The following is a 16971-nucleotide window of genomic DNA, read 5'->3' on the forward strand; positions in this document are numbered from 1 at the left end:
TTTATCCTGATTTAAGTCAGGAGATTATTAAGTGATGGAAAGATTTTAATCTGGTCAAAGCAGTGCTGTGGAAGAAAGGGTATAAGTTTACTTTTCGGTGTCCGACGATATTTAAGGTGAATTATGGGCCAGATCAGTCTCAATGTTTTGAGAGTCCTTATGGTGCATTATCTTTTGCAAATTCCTTCCCAGATTTGAAGGAATTGATGGGGAAAATGCCCAAGGTTAAAATTGGGAACAGAACATGGAAACGAATTGGAATCAGAATTGGTGAGTGATGTTGAAGATGAAGCTCAAGCTCAATGTGGGTGTTATCACTGGGATGACTGATGGGTTTTAATGTTCGGTTGGGGGGGTGGTGATTGACTCTGCTACTTCTAAAGTCATCTGTCAAATGTGGTATTAACTGCAGCTGGTCCACAGAGGGGGGTCCGACTTTTGTACTTGTAGATTTTTACATTTTTTACACGGGTTTCTTATTGTTTGAAAGGGGGGGGGTTTAGGTTTTTTAAAATATGTAATTGCTCTGTGAAGTGCCAATCTCAAGAGGAAATTAAGTTATGGCTCATTTAAATTTTGTGACCTTCAAAGTTAAAGGACTTAATAATCCGATGAAAAGGAAGGGAATATTGGCATATATAAAGAAAATGAAGGTTGATGTTGCCTTTTTGCAAGAAACTCATTTGTCTGAGAAAGAACATATGAAATTGATGAGAGATTGTGTAGGACATGTTTTTCATCTCCATTTAATTCGAAAGCTCGAGGTGATTTGCTACTTTGGTTCATAAGAAGATACCGTTTCAGTTGGAATCATTCTCTGTCACATTGGGTCGAGAGCTGTTGGTGAATTGTAAAATTTTTGCTGAAGCATGGACTTTGATGAATGTTTATCCACCCAATGAAAATGACGAAGATGCTATTTCTGAAACTTTTTTGAATCTGGGTCAAGCTAATGAAAATATTTTGGTTGGTGGGGATTTTAATTGTGTGTTGGATAAATTTCTAAAAAATGTACAAAGAACCAAAATGGCTAAATGGATGTTAGACTCAATGAAAGATTTGAATTTGGTGGAAATGTGGAGTAAGTTAATTCTGACAGAAAAATACTTTTCTTTTTATTCACCCAGACATGATCCTTTTTTGAGAATCGACTTTTGCTTAACATCAGCACAATTACAGGGTAAATTTATACATGCAGAGTATATGAGTAGGATTTTATCGGATCATTCCTCATTGTTAAGTAGAAGTACACAATCCTTTTTCCAGACATCTAAAATCCGGAAAGCTCCAAACATCAGCAAGTGGGAGAGAGATGGCAGCGCGAGTCAGGCAGGTGAGGAGTGGAGCAAAAATATCAGTGTGACTGGAATGGAGTGGGGGTGGATACAGCAGCATAATTTGGGTGGGCTTAAATCTGGCTTTCCAAAATCCAAAAAAATCTGAAATTCAGAACACAGTGCCCCCCCGCCCCACAAAGGGATCTGGATAAAGGATTGTGCACCTGCACATGTTCTGGTTTGCATAATGTAGACACCCCTTACCGGTGAAGGTTTAATGGGATGTTATTGAAGCAACCAAAGTTTCTAAGTTAAATCAAAGACCATATTCAATCTTATTTGTCAATTAATACATATTCAGTACAAAGTAAATTTGTTCTGTGGGATGCTTCAAAAGCTTATTTAAGAGGTCTGATAATCAATTATTCTGCAAGAATTAAGACGCAGCATTTGGCAGAGAGGCAAAATTTGGAGAAGGAAATAACAATTTGAGAGAAGGAATTCCAACGAAATTCGACTGTGGATAAAAAGACTTTTTTGATTCAGTTGAAACTGTTATAATATAATGCAAACATATAAATATGAAAAATTAATACAATGATCTAAATAGAATTACTATGAGTAAGGGGAAAGAGCGCATAAAGTTTTGCTTGGCAATTAAAGACTGAACAGGCATCAAGGACAATAAATGCGATAAGAAATAATATAAGAGTTACTTTTAAACCTCAGGAAATGAATGATGAATTTCACTCATTTTACCAGAATTTATATCCTTTTGATGTAAATCAGGATGAGGAACGTGTTGAGTTTTTTTTAGGTAGTTTGGAGTTATCGGTTTTGGACGATAAAGATAGGACAGAATTGGAAGTTCCTTTCAGTGATTTAGAAATTGAAGAAGTGATATTGAATATCACCTGGAGAAGATGGGTTTACAGGAGGGTTTTATAAAGAATTTTATGAAGTCTTGTCTCCTGTTTTGATGGATGTTCTTAAACAAGCTACAGAAGAGCAAAAGCATTTCCAGAATCCTTTTCTAGAGCTAGACTTAGTTATTGCAAAAAAGGAAGAGCCCCATTGAAAATTGCCTCATATCGACCAATATCGTTATTAAATGTAGTTTATAAGATAGTAGCTAAGGTATTGGCTAATAGACTTGTGAAGTATTTATCATGTTTAATACATGTTGATCAAGCAGGTTTTATTAAGAATAGATTTTCTTCTGAAAATATTGTTAGACTGTTGACGTTGATTCATGTGTCAAGACATTGTTTGAATCAATCAATGATAGTGGCATTAGATGCAGAAAAAGCCTTTGATCGAGTTGAAAGGTACTTTTTATTTAAATACTTGAAAGATTTAAGTTTGGACCTTTTTTGCCTGGTTGGGTTAAAGACTTGTATAAAAATCCCTTGGTGAGGATGGTGACAAATGGACAAATTTCAGATACGTTTAATTTAACACGCTCCACTTGGCAAGGTTGTCCTTTGTCACCATTGGTGATAGAACCGCTAGCCCAAGCTATAAAGACAAAATGATAAAATTAGTGGGATTAAAATAAAGGAAGAGAATATAAGGTTCCTTTGTACCAATATATTTAACAAATCCTCAGTAATCGTTATGACATCTGCAAACCTGTTTGGTACAATATGGAGAAATGTCTGGTTATAAGGTTAATTGGGATAAGAGGAAGATATTACCAATTACAGAGGAAGATTATCCTGCTTGTAAACAGATTACACAGCTTAGATGAAAAATGAAACTTAAATATTTAGAGGTAATGGTTGATGTGGATTATCAACATTTGTGTAAGTTGAACTATGTTTCTCTATTGATAAAATTAAAGCTGATTTAATCAAATGGAAAAACCTTCCTTTGACATGAATGGCACATGTGAATTGTATTAAAAATAATAATTTTCCTTATATTCAATACCTTTTTCAATCAATTCCATCTTCGCTTCCAAACATATTTTTAAAGAGTTATGCAGCAATCAGAATATTTTTATAGAAAGGTACATTGGCTAGAGTACTGTTGCAAAACTTAACATGGCAATATGCATTAGGGACGACAATGGCCTCATTTTCAGAATTATTCATTAAATTATTAGTTAATTATCAGTTAAAATTTATTAATAGGATGTTCAATGTTAATCAACCTCCACACTGGGCTAAAATGTTATTATCACAGATTTCACATTTTATTATACATCAGTGTATATTTAGATGGACTCCTCGTCTTTTGCATTATAATAATGTGCCAGTATTATGACATTTATGTGATACTTGGTATAAAAGAAATCTGGCAATAGGAACTGGAGATAAGGTTTCATTACAAATTCCATCATATCAGGATAAATACATCTCCTTCTCGATGAATAATCTCAGTGTTTAAAGATTTGCCAGATGAAAGGTGTTCAAGTGTTAGCAGATTGTTTTGAAGATGGGATATTTTTTTCCTATGTTAGGCTTCATGAAAAAATTGAGGTACTGTTAAATTCTTTGCTTGCATATTTTCAAGTACATGCTCCAGTAGTGAAGAGTTTTGGGCGGGAATTGAACATGCCTAAGTTAACTAAATTTAAAAATTTAATTGTAAATAGGGCAGAAAGGGATTTATTTCAGAAATGTATTCTTTGTTGCAAGAAAAAATAGCTAAACTGGATTTAGATAAATCGAAGCCTAAATGGGAGAAAGATTTATCCTTAGAATTATCCCAAGAAGGATGGACTACTCTGTGTGAAGATAGTGTGACTAAATTTGGTGAACTACAATTTTCTACATCAGTTGTATTAAATGCCGGAAAAGTTAAAAAGATATGGATTTAGTCATTAGGATTTATGTTTTAATTGTGGGACTCAAATTGGTACTTTTTTTTTTCAATTCTGTCTGGTTGTGTGATAAAGTAAGTCTTTTAGGATAAAAATTAAAGAGTTTAAGACGGAATTATTGGAGACTACTTTAATGTTAGATCCACTGCTTTTTAAAATGGGGTATATTACAACTTTATCAATGGATTTAAGAATGGATAAATCTCTAATTGAATTTATTGGGATTACTTGGAAAAATTATGTGGATTTAAATATGAATAGTTGGCAAAATGAAAGCTTGTATTTATTTGGAAAAGATAACAAATTACGTGATTTTTTAAATGTGAAGATTGGTCTAAAATTTACAGTCTTTTGCCTCTCTTCCTTCTTAAAGAGTGGAGTAACATTTACAATTTTCCAGTCCAGACTGGGCAGACAAGGATAGATGGACTTTAAACATGAACATGGTGAGTAATTAGTGAAGCTATTCATTCAGATATACTCCTCACAACGAGGTAATTCCAAAACACCCAAGTTATAGGGTTCCACATGAGAGGCGAGGCCAATAGCCGCAGAGATCAAGACAAAGCTGAATCATACACACCATTACTACCAAGATTTACATTAGTGACATATCAGAGTCAATGTGATACTTCAAGATTAGTTACAGCACACTAACAGACCCTTTAGGCCCACAAACCTGTGCCTCCCAATTCACCTTCAACACGCTCATACTTTTTGAACAGTGGGAAAAATCTGGACCCCCCTCCCCCACCCCAGGGAAAACCTACAAACACACATGGAGAACATAAAAACTCCTCACAGAGAGAGTAGGATTTGAACACCATCCCTATCACTGGCAGCGCAACAGAGTTGCGATTCTGCCATCCACTGTTGAACCATGTTGGACAGGAAGAAACTCAAATCAAGGAAGTCAATAAATGGAGAGCATCAATATTTCATGAGTTGGTACGGATTAGTCCAGATTTTGAGAAAAGTTGGATGGACAGTACTTTGCAACAACATAATAACAGTCAGTACAAAAGAAGCCACAGCGAGCTCGCATGGGAGCCAGGAAGGTAAAGTAGCCACTTCATTGAAATGGAAGCAAGAGAATAGGCTCAGGAGCCAGAACCCAAGTGAGAGAAATTCTGGTTCATGAGCAAGTCACGAAAACCCAATGATGCCTTCCAAAGTTCATTCCAAAGGCATTCATCTCAATTTATTTCTCCAGTTTGGGTATTTTAGATCATTACCATTCCGCAGTATTCTTCAACATGTGTTGTTAAGAGGTGTAACAATGCAGCTCGCAGTATTTGACCAGCAGATATAAGGGATCCACCCTTCCACCTCTCCTTCATAGTGTCCATTTAAGACAAACATTTTTCTCTCAATTTGCCCATAATTTGCAAAGAAATGATGATGAGATCACGAGATGAAGCAATAGAACTTCTTTCATCTTTTGATTTGATTGTCTAAACAAGTTTTTTTTAAAAAATACAGACCTGTGAGGGTCTGGGATGCATTGCTCGGGTGGAGGTGGGGGCTGGTACAATGAGGACATTCAAAAGACTAAGATACATGGATGGAAATATAATAGAGAGTAATGAGTGTGAGGTAGGGAAGGGTTAGATTTGTAACGGCACTGATATACCATCGTTTACAAACAATTAAAGAGTACCCTCACTCGTTTCCTCCAGAAGACAATGCAGTCGACCTTCTTTATCCTCCTCAGACACAACATTGCATTCTTCAACTCCCCAAACATCACCCAGCCAAACCCCTTTGACCTTCTCCTTAGCTCAGTACCACACGGTGATCCTGACCCTCTCTCTCAACTCCTCCTGCGTCTGAGATCCATCACCCATATACTGACGCTTAACGCACCTGCGCACGTGGGCTATTCCTCCAGTGCGACGATCCAATGACATCATCAGCGGCAACTGGCACCGTTCCCAAAGCAGGCAGATACATCACCGTGACAGCCCCCTCCCCCCACCTCCATCCTCCGCTCCATGCAAGGAGGTGACTGAATGGAACTGTCCCCAGGGTAACGGTCTGGATGGTTGACAGTTCAGCCTGATCTCGTATGATACTGCAAGACAGGAGATGCAGGGGTACGAACGGCCCTCTGGCGCACTGGCCCTCTGGCGCACTGGCCCTCTGGCGCACTGGCCCTCTGGCGCACTGGCCCTCTGGCGCACTGGCCCTCTGGCGCACTGGCCCTCTGGCGCACTGGCCCTCTGGCGCACTGGCCCTCTGGCGCACTGGCCCTCTGGCGCACTGGCCCTCTGGCGCACTGGCCCTCTGGCGCACTGGCCCTCTGGCGCACTGGCCCTCTGGCGCACTGGCCCTCTGGCGCACTGGCCCTCTGGCGCACTGGCCCTCTGGCGCACTGGCCCTCTGGCCCTGATGCAGAACATGGACATTCAAAATACACTGGCATCAACCTGTTGATGGAAACAGTGTTACCTTTTCCATTCCTGTCAATCTCAAAACACTATGGATGGTGCCATAAGACCTGGAAAGGACCATCGTAAATGGGCTAAAGTGGTTTACGAACAACATCATGCCAAAGAAACACACGAGTACAGTGTTGTAAATCATTTGGCACATCCACTGCAGATGATGCTGCCACATAGGAGAACATCAGAGTAATCTCATTTTTCGAAGAAAATCAAGATAACTGACCTGTTCATGAGCACTGTGTCTGGACTCAGATTCACAAACTCACCTGGCAAGGTCAGCATACAGTCATAGACTAGCTCTACCACTAAACATCCATGATCTGCCCTAAGAGCTGTAGTCACACAAAGGAGAACCATGGGCAAACGTTCGCTCCATGTCGATGATTTGCCACCTGCTGTCAATGGTGCTTTCGATCGTCAAGGAAAATGCTCAAAGAAGCTGTTGGCCCTGAAATGCTTAGCCATAATTCAGGTAGTGCCCAAAGGATCAGTGAGAGCTCGGACCAATGCTGACTCGAACTGAGACCCTCGATCTGTTGTAATAGTGCCCAGAACACCAAATGATGGAATCCAATGATCCACAAAAGTCCCATCAATTGTCTCTGCAGAGATGCCGATGATAGGAATTTCATCCTTCCACCTGGTAGTCCTGTCCTCACACGTGAGCAGAAAAGTACATTGCCGAGATGGCAGAAGTGGACCTTTCAAGCCACAAGGTGCATATGCTGGAAATGGGAATCCAAAACAACAAAATCCCCCAGCTTGAATTTCATGTGCCTGGAGACTTTAGGGCATTGACCCAGCAAACAAGTCCTTGCCCATAATCCAACATTCTGTTTTAAATGAACCCAGGTAAGATGTTCCTTAACCAGTTTGATTGATGCTGTTCCGCCAGGAATAGATAGATTGTGAAGGGAAAATCTCCTGCCTCATAGCTGCCCACACAAATAGCCTAGTCCTTCCTGTTGGGGGAAAAAGGTCAGACCAACATTTCAGCCGATTCATCCAGGGTCACATCTTGAAGATGGAGACCAGAGTTGATCTGGTTACACCGGATGAAATCGGGATCAGTGCACCGTACATGAGCCATGGCATTGAAATTGATGTCAGTAGTTGTATGTAATGTCGCACCTGGATTGGGCACCAATTCGCTTTCTCTCAGATGTCACGTGTGTCCGATGAAAATTGAAGGATGAAGTGCAAGTGCTGAATCTCCCTTGGCAAGTAGAGATACAGTATGCATAAGAGGCTGGTGGTCTGTACAAATGGTCAAAGGATGACCTTCCAATAAAAAAGCTGAAATATTGGATTAGAAATTTGGATTCATGAGGGAATTACAAAGAAACATTTCCAAATTGTATCTTCTACTTCAAGAGGAATCTCCAAATCCAGACTTGAATAAATCAAAAGAAAGATGGGAATTGGATTTGGGAACTGAAATTGACCCTTTTTGCTGGTCTGACATTTGTTGGGACAGTACTTAATGTTTTTGATAGATTAGGTAATAATAACTTATTCATCAATTATATTTAATGGCACATCTATTAATTTATTCCTAATTTTTCAAATTCATGTTTTAGATCTGAATCCCATCTTAAAATTGATTGTGGGGAAATGCAAAATTGTATTTCCTTAGCAAAGGTGACTTATAATATTAGAACTGGGTATGATACCTACTTCAAAATATGGAAACCATATTTAGATATGGGTTTAGATATCTAATGTATTCACTTCTCCACCCCACCACCACTTTTCTTTCATCTTAATGGTTGAACCTTATCATGTTGGTTTAATTCTACTATTTTATTAATATCCTGCCTTTCCTTTTGGGAGGGAATAGTAATCACAGGAGCTTTGCACCTAGGTCTGTATTTTTTTCTTTTATACTTTTTTTCTCTTCTCACTTTTATGTACAGTACAACATTTATTTTATTATTCTATTTTGATCATTGAACGTATCATTTGGATACGATTCTATTATTATATTGAACTGTATACAAAACTATAAATATATATTTTTTAAAACAGAAATGTTTCACTGCGAGATAGATAGCTAAGAGTTCTTGCCCAAATGTACTATACTTTGCCTGAACCGGTGACCGCTTGGCTGAAAAAAAACATCAAAGGTTCCAATTGCCCACAGACTAGCTGTTCGAACACTGCTCCCACAGCACTGACAGATGCATCTGTTGTAAGAGACTAAGGCCTTAGGCATTTGATGTACAAGCTTAGTGACATTTACAAGAAAAGTGTTCACATCATGGAAAGCATACACAAAGTTAAGGTCTTTTTGAAGCAGACATCAGATCCTTTGAGTCGTTCAGCAAGAGGTAATAGAGATGCTGTGGCATTCACCAGGGAACAGCGATAAAAATTCCTCATACCTAAAAACCATCACAATTGGCCAACCTTAATGGGGAGATGAAATTCTCAAAATTCACACACTTCTCATTCATCAGCCAAAATACCATGTTCCATAACTCTACGTCCCAAAAATACAAGAACAGCAGCTCCAGAAACACTTTCCTGGGATTGATCACGATGCCACATTCCTCAAGCCTCGGAAACAATGAGATAAGGTGGCTCTTGTGCTTCTCTTCATCCACACTTACAACCAGAATCTCCTCGATCAACACAAGCACCAAAAAAAACACAAGGCCAGTGAGTTCGTGGTCCATGAACCACTGGAATGTCTGAGCTGCATTCCATAGACCGAATGGTATTCTCAGAAACTCAAACATGCCGAACGGGACCATCACTGCTGTCTTCGTGACATCCGAAGAGTCAAATGGAATCTAATAGTAAGCATGTACTAGATCTATTTTAGCAAATGCATATTTGTCGTGGAGGTTGGCTGAGAAGTCTTGTCAATTTGGAATATTGTATCAGTCAGGCACGGTGGAATTGTTCAGGGAACGATCATCTCTACAAGGCCGCCAATCCCTAGTATTTTTCAGAACCATATGCAACCATGAAGCCCAGCAGCTGTCAGATCTGTGGACGACACCCAACTCTTGCCAATCCAATCTTGCGATTTTAAGATAATCTGGGGGAATTACGACCTGCGTCTCAGACCCTGCCTTTATATGGTGGCTTATTGCATGTCTGTACACCGTTACGATGGGGTCACGAGGCGAGGAAAACACTTGCGCAAGGCTTAGAAAGGGCAGGAATCAGGTTGAAGGCTTGTCAGGCAGCAGATGGCATTGGAAGGACAACAAATGCAGCTCAGTTGCATTCAAGACCTGCAGTCCACACAACAACGTTTTTTCAAATACATCACGGAAAAATGTGACAAGAAATCCACTCCCAAAATGGAATTTTCCACATTTACAACTGAAATACCACCCAAAAAGATTGTAAGACAGAAATGAAGCACGAGTAACCTGTGGCCATGTTTGAAAAAGAGAATAATTTGTAGCTGAAAGAACACATGACAAATTAGAAAAACTATGTTCCTCAGGGATTGGAGGGACCAGCACTGATCCAAAGTGACAGATAATTTTGGAGTTTTACATAGAGATGGCAAACAAATAACCTACTCCAACAATTGCCTCAAATTGTTTCCATTTTTCTCAGTTGCCTTCGATAATCTCTCTCAAATGAGAACAAGATCCCAAGACAAAAGAACAGAACCAGGCCACCAGGCCCATTGAATCTGCTCCGTAAATACACACTGAGCTACTCTACACTCCTTCCAATTTCCAGCCTTTTCCGCATATCCCTTCATGCCCTCACTAACGAGATATTTGTCTATTTCTTGTTTAAACACTCCCAGTGATCTGGCATCCACTGCTGTATGAGGCAATAAGTTCCACAGCTCCATGACACTCTGGCGAAAGAAGTTCTTCCCAATCTCTGTTTTGGATGGATAACCTCTAATTTTCTTGTCCTCAACTCACCCACCAAGGGAAACATCTTACCCGCATCCACCCTATCTAAACCTTTCAAAATACAAAATGTCTCCATGAGCTTTCTTTTTTAATTTCCGATACCCCAATGAATACAATCCAAGAGCTGACAAACACTCCTCGTACATTATATTTTGTATTCTGGGAATCATCCTCATCATTCTCCTCTGAACCCTGTCCAACAACATCACATCCTTTCTCAGATAGGGGGCCCAAAACTGCACCCAGTACTCAAAAGGAGGCTCACCAGTGCCCCATAGAGCCTCATTAACATCTCTTTTCCCTTGTACACTATTCATCTTGAAATGAATGCCAACATAGCATTCGCTTTCTTCATTACCAATTTCACCTGGTCATTAACTTTTAGTTTTCCTTGCACAAGGACACCCAGGTCCCTTTGCACATCCAAGGTCTGAATTTTCATCCCATCCAAATAGTATGCTTCCTGTTTATTTCCACTGCCAAAATGTACAACTGTACATTTCTCGGTGTTAAATCTCATCTGCCATCATTTTGCCCAGTTTCCTAATCTGTCAATATCCTTCTGCAACTTTACGGTTTCTACACTTCCTACTCTGTCCCCTATCTTGGTGACCTCCGCAAATTTGGCCACAAAACCATTTAAACCACAATTCAAATCATTAATTTATTTTTCCTTGGAATATATCTATCCTGCATTCCTTATATTACTGCCACATGCCAATCCAGAATCGATCATGACTGAACCTGAACATGTTTATTGTGATAAACATCTTCTAATAAATGTTCTGGGTTTAATTTTTAAAAATGTTGTTGTGGCTCCTCTTCATCAACTGTTTGGAAGCTGAATTCACAAAATTTTCCAAATATTTTTTCAGCAATAATTCTGTGGTACAGAGGATTACTCATCTTTCCTTGAGGTTAAAAGTTGCATTTTGATTTTCTTGTCTCAACTGAACATTGTACAAGGTGAAGGCTGATTAAAATGGATCCAGTAATGATGGCCTTTAACTTTGCATTATTGCTGTGGCTACACAGCTTGAATGATAAACTGGTGTTTCTACAGGGAATTAACTCATGGAAATTTTCTAAATACATTCATTGGAGATAGACCTTTGTGAAAAGTTTATTGCCCATTGGCAACAATCCTTGAAAAGAGATGAATCATCACCCAACAGAGCATAATCCAATCTGTCAGCACATGGTCCATACACATCACCCATTATTCCCTCTTGTTCATGTGCCCAACCAAATGCCTCTTAAATCGTGGTGATTTCACCACTATCCTGGCAACGTGGGCCAGACCCCCACTGCACTGTGCAAAAACCTGCCTCACTCCTTTCCTTTTCCCCTCTCATGTTCAATATAGGCATCGTAGTATTTTTACATCTCCCACAGGGGAGGAGGAAGAAGAAATCTACCTTCTCCAGCACTACAATAATTGGATAAATTTCAACCAGGTCATCACTCAGCTTCCAATGTTCCAGAGAAAACTATCCAAATTTGTCCAACCTCTCCCCAGAACCAATGCTCTATGCCAAGCAACCCCCTGATAAACTCTTTTTGTCATGCAGCAACTAGAAATGCAGAAAACACTTGAAATGTGGTCTAACCACATTTATACTTCATGCCCTGCTCAATGAAGAATACTTTCTTTAACACCCTACACTTTTGTTGCCACTTTCAAGGAGCTCGCGCTTGCACCCCAAGATCCCTCATTGCAACACTACTACAACTCTTCTCAAAGTGCAAGACACTTGTCCAGATTAAACTCCATCTACCATTTTCTGCCCACATTTATAAGTCATCTGGTTTGGAAGGGAAAATATGAGGGGAACTGAGTGGATCAACAGGACAGAGAGAAAACCTGGGGGGGTGTGGGCTGGTTACATGAACTTGGACAATTCCTTATTCATACCATCGATTCACAAATTCAATAAGAGATGGTTCCTTTGTATTTGACCTCACCCAGACAATGGAGGAGGCAGAAGACAAAGGTCAGTGTGGGAATGGAATGGAACTTAAAACATCTTGTGACCATGAGCCAAGATGGCCATTGTGATCCAAGTGGAGGCGCTCAGCCTATCTGTCATTTACTCTGGATTGGGTTTCTTGCCACAGAGGGCACGGACATGGTTGGAGGAGGTGAATTTGAAACTTACCCTTCATGAGAATCCCTGGATGGTGGTAACTGATGTAGATTGCAGGAGAAAATGCCCGAGGACTGGGAGGAATTAGGAATCTATAATTATTTGAAAGATCTTACTGCAAGATTCATCACCAACGAGTTGGAAAGCCGCTTCACACTATTCTCCTTTTCAGAAAGATTTAGTTAATAAACAAAACAATCTTTCTGTACAGCCAGAGGCAAAAGGGCTCTTAATTTAGTCTTACAATCAACAGACTTTGAAGTTACCCACCGTAAATGACTCAAAATTCAATTCTCGATTCACTTCTGGTGGAAGTATAAGAGCCAGTGGCTTGCTAAATCAGATGAGCCTTATTCTGAGTTTCCATTTTGACTTTCACACCATCAAATGCAAGCCCCAGTTTTTGATCCCCAAGTATTTTCTATCCTTACCCACTTTGCAACCACACCTACCTGAAATTGGAACAAACAACAGCTAACTTTAACATGTATAAATCATATACAAAATAATTTACCCACATTTTCACATCACTGTCGCCACCGAGTGATAACTTGTGCCCGTCAGGAAACTGCACCAGCCACTAAAGGGTGCAATTTACCTTGGTGTTACTGACTCTTTTCCAGTGTTAATTTTAGACATAATGACATATTCAACATGCACAATATTTATTTTCTTACTGACGAGAACTAGAAAGCATTGTGTAAAAAAGAGAAAAGCTCGTCAACCAGGAGATACAAACTCCTGACTGCAATGTTGCTGTGCACATTTGCTACATTATTGAAGTCTCACAGTACTTACAACAGATATTCAAAGTCAAGCAATAATAGAAATAACAGAATATTATGGCACGGTACAAGCCCTTTGACCCACGATGTGTTGATCTTGATATTTCTAACAAAAAAATAATACCCTGTAGCGGCTACTGCGGTAGATGTTACTAAATAAAGGCAAACACATACAAAGTTAGTCAACTCAAGACTGGTTTATTGCAGACACACACAGACCTTTTATTCCCTGCCTATCAATGAGAATATTAGTGAACACCTTCCGGTCCACAGGTCCAGCAGGTTAAAGCTACGAGCCATTAGTGCCCCATGCCTTGAGGCAGGGGCTTCATCTGATCCACTCACTGTACTTTGGTACCCAGCACTGTTAGCCCGCGATGTGTCAGGTAAGTCTGTGAACTGATGGTGGCGGTTTGTAATACTGCGCTGTGCATCCGCTACAACCCTGTTTTTCTTTCACCCATATATGACTGTCGAAGATTCTCTTAAATGCTCCTTACGTGATATTGTAATGGATAAATATATTTGGAGAATTTGGTAATATTTGGTATTTTGGTAAGATTTAGAGTAGGTTACATACATACACACACATACATTTTAAAACATCTTATTTGAAAGACTGAAGAAATATTGAAGATCTCTGGTGAATGTTCTGCACATTCACAAGTAGGTATTAATCGAACTGATGTCATAAAATGAATGACCATTGTTTGGAAATGGAGCCAGGATGGCTACAAGTACCATTCTGCAGGCTGCTTACAGGAAAGTCACTCCTAGGTTTTGTTTATCTAACACTAGGTTAAGCAGAAGAAAGAACTCCTGTTGTTTGGAATAAGAGGAATGGGACTCTGTAGTAGCTTGCAGAAATAAGTTACCATCTGGAAAACCCTAACGGGGCAAAGTTCATCAGTGAGACATTGAGGTGACTAATGGTGGTACCTCAGTTGTGGAAATCCTAGAACAACACATCTCTCTCTAAAAACCCTACAAGAACTATCCTGAGCGGTAAACATTTACCTTTCGAGCACCAAATCCTGGTGAAATTTATACACATTCCATTCTGTGCACAGCAGAATTGCCTGCATCCAGAGAACTTGGAAGAAAGAGAAGTAAGATTGAACTGTGAACCAAATCACTTTTCTTAAATTTAAACACATTACAAATATGTGCACTTAGAATTAAAAAGGGGTTAATTTGGGTTTGTTAAGTATAGAGTTAGGTTAAAGTTTAATTCTAATTTAATGATTAAATTTGATTAAAAATAACTTCTGTTTTAAAAACCACTTGTCTTGGTGAATGTCTCTTGCTGCTGGGTTTTGGGATCCTTTGGGCTCTTAACAATATCTGCTTGGATAATGACATTGGGCCTGTTCAAAGTAGGAAATGGCTTCTACCAGCAGGAATTTCTATTTGATAAAAAAATATTGATAGGTGGCTGGCCACATACTTTTCCTAAAAATTAATACCCTCTCCCTCCCTAAACCACATTCAGCCCCGTGACATCTTTCTATGTTGCATTACTGGGACCACCAAGGACTTGACCCATTTCCCATCTCTCCTTGCAATGCCAATAATGGCAGCTGCCATTAAGAACTGACAAATCACATTTTAATTCAGCAAGCAAGATGAAAATCATCCTGACATACTGCTTAAAAAGAAGGGTCATCAAACCTTCCTAATTTTGTCACTTCATTTTTATTTTGCTTCCCATGGGGCATTAGCAAAAACTGTCCTATCAATTGGCTCACCAAATTATGAGTAAAATCATGATTCCTGTTCATGAAAACCCATAATTTTCAATGTTACACAGATAAACTAGGAAGAATTCTGTAATAAAAGTGAATAAAACATTGAAAGAATTTCTCCCTTATCAACGCTGAGATTGTAGCGCACCAGGCAACTGGGCAAGCAAAAAAGGCCAAATCACAGCAACACTTGGACAGTCCAAGATGAGAAGGAGCCTGGGCCTTGCACCATGTGCGGGCTGAGATGCCCTTCACTTCCGCGTAGCGGCCAGCCAGCTGGAGAGTGATGCTGGAAGTCAGGGGTACGTCACCAGAAGTGGGTGGGCCAGTGAGCACACGTGGGGAATTTAAACCAGTAAAGCCAGTCTTTGTTTTACACTCACCTTGGGTGGATGTCTCTTTATTTGGTCGCGCTGCCGCAGCGGATGCTACAAATGGATAACTTCTTACTTGCTGCATCCAAACAGGTCTGCAAGATACACCAACCTAAATAGAAAACATGACCAGAAATCTCAGAGATCATAAATTCAAAAGGATTGGTGAAATCTTTACTCTGTATTTTTAACACCAAAGTCCCTATATTTTTAAGGCATTCGATCAAGTAACTGAGAAACATTACATTTTAAACACATGGTACGTCAGGATCAGAAGGATTGGAGCATTATTGTTCAGGTGACACAACTTTAAAAAATAACATCTAACTTTATGAAGAATGTGATGCTACAACAGGAAAAACGGATGGAATTAGGCACATTCTATGAGCATTGGGAAGCAAAAAATGGATTGGTTTTCCATCCCTTCCTCAGCGACCCAATGACCCCGACAGGTCCTCCCCGACCTGCGACCATAGTGTAGTCCAAAGGATCAATCAGACCCCACAATGGTCGCAAGTCGGCGTTTTGCCCCCGTGCGAGGAGCCCTGAAGTCTTGTAGGAGTTTATAAATAGTTATTATTTTAATTAAAGGAGTTTAAACCAAAGGTCCCACAATGGTCGAGTCGGGGGGGAGGGTGGGTCCACGATGGTCGCAAGTCGGGGTATTGCCCCCGAGCGAGGAGACCTGAAGTCTTAGAGCCTATTTTTAAAATCAAATGATTTGACAAACGAGAACAGTCACAGGATTGACTTTGTGACTCAGGGTCCATTAGCTGGGGGCAGCCATCTTAATTTCTGTGCGCATGCGCCAGTGGTCAGTTGCCGCTAGCGCAAAGGGTTCGCTTCGTCGCCCTCAATCGGCACATGCGTTTCTGCAACATATGCGCGAACTCACCACGCATGCGCAAACCAGACTTGCCAATCACCTGACACCTCCCCTTCCCGCTGCAAGTAACCCCGCGGCCTCCAGCCTCGCCCTGTCGGCGGCATCAGGCCTCGCACCGACGCCTCGGCTCCACCCAAACACCCCGCCGGTACCGGCCGCTCCCGGGTGGGGCCCGGTGGGCTGCGGGTCGCCCGCTTTCCCTGGACCGCGCGGCTGTGGAAGGTTCCGGCGCCTCCGCCAACTTACTCCCATTCGCTCCCGAGGCGACACGACGGACCCCGAGCAGACGACGCTGCCGCAAATGTCCCGCCTCCTCACAGCAAGAGCCAATCAACTAGCGAACCCGCCCATCAATCCAACCCGACTTCAGCGTCCAATCAAATAGCGGCCTCACCGAATCAACCCGTTGACTCGCGTAACTGAAGCAACCAATCAGCGAGCGAGCGAGCGAATACACAGGTGAACCCAATGAGCATCAGAAGACAAATCAAGCAGTCGAAGGATCAGAAGACCCTTCGGCCCTTCCACTTTTTACTAATCCAACAACAATCAAATCCTTGGGAAGCACATGATCACTTTGTCCTGGCTCC

The 16971-nt window shown here is 40.6% G+C and overlaps 1 long non-coding RNA gene across 1 annotated transcript in view; it reads right to left on the minus strand.

The window, feature by feature from the left end:
• Positions 1-15785, minus strand: part of LOC138745281 (uncharacterized) — a 37449-nt gene extending 21664 nt beyond the window's left edge. Inside the window, exons 1-2 of the long non-coding RNA XR_011346133.1 lie at positions 15741-15785; positions 15505-15607 (exon numbers count right to left, since the gene is read on the minus strand). This is a non-coding gene — a long non-coding RNA (uncharacterized lncRNA). The remainder of the gene's footprint in view (positions 1-15504; positions 15608-15740) is intronic.
• Positions 15786-16971: the final 1186 nt, after the last annotated feature.

The sequence above is a fragment of the Narcine bancroftii genome, chromosome 11 (assembly GCF_036971445.1).
Source record: "Narcine bancroftii isolate sNarBan1 chromosome 11, sNarBan1.hap1, whole genome shotgun sequence".
NCBI lineage: Eukaryota > Metazoa > Chordata > Chondrichthyes > Torpediniformes > Narcinidae > Narcine > Narcine bancroftii.